Here is a 4148-nt window from a genome sequence, read left to right on the forward strand (position 1 = left end):
CCCCATCCCCGTCAGAGACCGCCATCCTCCCTTAGTGACACAGTGTCCAAAGGGAAATGTCCATTTTATATCACAGTTTCACACTTTTTTCCTTCTCTACGGGAGAAAAGAGCTTAGGCAAGGAAATAATTCTTCATAGTTCTCTTAGCCCCACTGGGAACGAAACATAAATCAAAGCAGTTGCTGCTCACCTCGGCAGCTTCTCCAGACCTTGGCTTTTTTAGCTTGCGAGAATGTCCATTTGCTCCTATTGTCTCCTTCCTCCAAACCAAGCTGCGGACAAGTGTGGCAATTGCTTAGCTCTTGCCCTTAAAATTCTCATTACTTCAGGAGTGTCCTTGATTCAGGAAAGACTGGCACTTTTTCCAGGAAGTAACTGTACCCTGAGAGACAGCATGATTTCTACTACCATGTCAGATGCTTCTCTCTGCACAGGGTGAGGTGATGATCTCTTTTTATAAAATGTTATCTAGAGTTTGGGAGAGAGAAAGAAGGGGGCCAGAGAGGACTCATGTGGCTTCTAGGCACAGAGCCATCTGGCCCCTTACAGATTGCAAAGGAAGAGCAAGTAGCCTTTGGGGCTTAGTGTTGTTAGTCCCCAGCCTCATTGAGAGAGCCTCCTGCATGCAAGCCTTTGGAGGAAATACCATCTCCAAATCCTAGAAGACTTTCAGATTGGCAGAAATCTGAATTTAGGGATGGTGATGGTGGGTAGTTCAGAGAAAGTACTTCTTTGGTCTTTTTTGAAGCGGTCTCATTGTTTACCTAAAGCTGGCCTATTGCTTCAGCTTTGAGTGCTGGGATACAGGAGTGAGACAACCCAGTACACTCTTTCCCTCTCCTGAGAACTACCAGTATCTAAATCATGCACCCTCTCATTTTAACAAATACTGATTATTTCCATTTCAATAAACTTTTAAAAATGAAGTGCTTGAGTAATCATATCGTGTTACTCTTTGAACATATTTTCTTTGTTAGTAAAGAAGTTCTGTCTTGTGGTAACTGTTTTCTCCAAATCCTCAGGAGTAAGAAAGAGGTCTTGAGTAGCCACATTGTGCTTCTTGGGCCATCAACTTGATGGGACTTGCAATCAAATAAAGGTGACTTTGAAAACCTCATACTTTAAAATTATGTATCTCCTGAAGTTTGAGATTAGTTGAAAAGATGACTTGGCAAAAGATAAATTGACTGAGTAGAGAGAGTTTGCCTTGGTTCTGACACCAGCCTGAGCCAAAGTGATTCTCCAGCCAAAGTTCAGTGCAATGTCTACTATCTAAACTCCCCTGCCTCAACCTCAAAAAAATTCAGTGTCTCAGCTGCAGAAAGCTCATGTCTTTCATGGCCAAATCATCTAAAAATCAGCATCCCAACTATATCACTCTTCCAACAAAGCATGCCAATTCAGAGGAAAGAGAACTGTCAGTTCAATGCGCCAATACATACATTTCAGAAATCTATCCTCTAGTAAACTCATTTAAAGAATCTGATAGGAGAGACAGAAAACCTCCTGCCTCCTTAACCAGGACATAGACATCTATCTGTTCTCTCAGCTCTCAGAACCACGTCGACAGCAGCCATGGCCACCTTTGTGGAGCTCAGTACCGAAGCTAAGATATCCATCATGGGCCTGGGCACGTGGAGGTCTCCCCCAGGCCAAGTCAAGGAAGCAGTGAAGGTGGCCATTGACACTGGATATCACCACATTGACTGTGCATATGCCAATCAGTACGAGAATGAGGTGGGAGAAGCCGTCCAAGAGAAGATCAAAGAGAAAGTTGTGAGGCAGGAGGACCCCTTTATTGTGAGGAAGTTATGGCCCACCTGCTTTGAGAGAAAACTGCTGAAGGAAGCCTTCCAGAAGAATCTTATAGATCTGAAACTAGACTATCTGGGACCTCTATCGTATTCACTGGCCACAAGGATTTCAGTCCAGGGGGGAGGTGTTATTCCCCAACAATAATAAAGGCAATGTTCTCACCAGTAAAATAACATTCTTGGATGCCTGGGAGGTCATGGAAGAACTGGCGGATGAGGGATTAGTGAAAGCCTTGGGCATCTCCAACTTCAACCACTTCCAGATTGAAAGGATCTTGAACAAACTTGGACTGAAACATAAACCAGTGACCAATCAGGTCGAGTGCCACCCATACCTCACCCAGGACAAACTGATCTAGTACTTCCTCTCCAAGCGTATCAGTGTCGCAGCCTATAGCCCACTGAGCTCTCCAGATAGACCCTGGGCCAAACCAGAGGACCCTTCACTACTGGAGGATCCAAAGATTAAAGCAATTGCTACAAAGAATAAGAAAATATCAGCTCAGGTCCTGTATTCCTTCTCCAATTGCTTGCTATTGGTATATAGAAAGGCTACTGATTTTTGCAGATTGATTTTATAACCTGTGACTATGCTGAAAGTGTTGATTAGTTCTAGGAGGTTTCTGGTGGAACTTTTGGGATCTCTTAGATATAGTATCATCATCTGCAAAAGTGATAGTTTGCTCTCTTCTTTTCCAATTAGTGCTCCTTTAATTTCTTTCTCCTGTCTCATTGCTCTAACAAGAGTTTCAAGCAGTATGTTGAAAAGGAGTAGAGATAGTGGACATCCTTGTCTGGTTCCCGATTTTAATGGGAATGCTTCCAGTGTTTCTCCATTTAGAATGCTATTGGCTGTGGGTTTGTCATATATGGCTTTAATTATGTTGAGGTATGTTCCTTTTAGTCATGTACAGAAAAAGGATATAATACTGAAAACAGCAAAAGAAAAACAACAAGTCACATACAAAGGAAAGCCCATCAGAATTACAGCTGACTTATCAATGCAAACTATAAAAGCCAGAAGAGACTAGACCAAGGTATGTCCAGTTCTACATGACAATAGATGCCAGCTCAGAATATTATACCCAGCAAAAATGTCCATTATCATTGAGGGGGGAAAGAAAAATCTTCCCTGACACAAACAACCTGAAAGAATACAAGCCCACAAAACCAGCCCTTCAAAGAATACTTGAAGCAATACAGAGAGCAGAGAGAAAAACAACTATACCCTAGGGGCAATGAAAGAAAATGAACAAAGATATAATCTAGGAAACACAAAATTACAGAGAGAACACAAACAGCAGTTAGAATGATGGAAACCAATACACACCTTTCAATAATAATCTTAAATATAAATGGACTGACCTCCCCAGTCAAAAGACACAGACTGAGCAAGTACTCGGAAACTGCGGGCACCGTGGGCATCTCTCCAGTGGTTCTTTTAACCACATCTCACCCCGCGGATCACAAGATCAGCCTTCGATTGGTTGAGACTACAGCGAGCTGTGGGGCCCTGCAGAAGCACACTCATTTAAAGTCTCTGGCCTGGGCTTTGCCATTTCCACCATAGCCATGGTGGCTAACACTACCACTAACCCCTCGCAGCTCCTGCCTCTAGAGCTTGTGGACAAGTGTATAGGATCACGAATTCACATTGTAATGAAAAGTGATAAAGAAATTGTCAGGCACACTTCTAGGATTTGATGACTTTTGTCAGTATCCTTTTAAAAAATGACGGGTGGCCTGCATGGTGGCACACACCTTTAATCCCAGTGCTTGGGAGGCAGAGGCATGTGGATCTCTGAGCTTTCCAGGCCAGCTGGGGCTATAGGGAGATCTTGTCTCCAGAAGACGCCCCCCTCAAAGTGATAATATGGTGCTGGAAAATGTCACAGAGTTTGAAATTACACCAGAAGGAAGAAGGATCACTAAATTAGATCAGATTTTGCTAAATGGAAATAATATAACAATGCTGGTTCCTGGAGGAGAAGGGCCTGAAGTATGAATGGGTTTCCTTGATTCTTTATTTTACCTTTAATGTTTAGATTCAGTAATGATAACTTTCCCATTAAAGGGAAATACTTTGAAGATGTACACCCATTTTTCTAAACTAATCATTGTTACTTGAAAAAAGTGTGTGTTTTTTTAAAAATAAAATGTTTTTGGTTAAAAAAAAGACACAGGCTAAGCAAACAGATTAAGAAACAAAATCCATCTTTCTGCTGTCTGCAAGAAACCCATCTCACCTTCAAAGACAGGAACTACCTTAAGGTAAAAGGATGGAAAAAATATTCTAAGCAAATGGCACTAAGAAGCAAGCAGGGTTTACAATT

The 4148-nt window shown here is 42.1% G+C and overlaps 2 pseudogenes; both read left to right on the plus strand.

Moving 5' to 3' along the window:
- The first annotated feature begins 1576 nt into the window (after positions 1–1576).
- LOC103734190 lies at positions 1577–3385 on the plus strand (annotated as a pseudogene).
- A 2-nt stretch (positions 3386–3387) lies between these two features.
- LOC103734174 lies at positions 3388–3820 on the plus strand (annotated as a pseudogene).
- The last annotated feature ends 328 nt before the right edge of the window (positions 3821–4148 follow it).

The sequence above is a fragment of the Nannospalax galili genome, unplaced genomic scaffold, assembly GCF_000622305.1.
Source record: "Nannospalax galili isolate Female #2095 unplaced genomic scaffold, S.galili_v1.0 scaffold476, whole genome shotgun sequence".
In the NCBI taxonomy this organism is placed as follows: Eukaryota; Metazoa; Chordata; class Mammalia; order Rodentia; family Spalacidae; genus Nannospalax; species Nannospalax galili.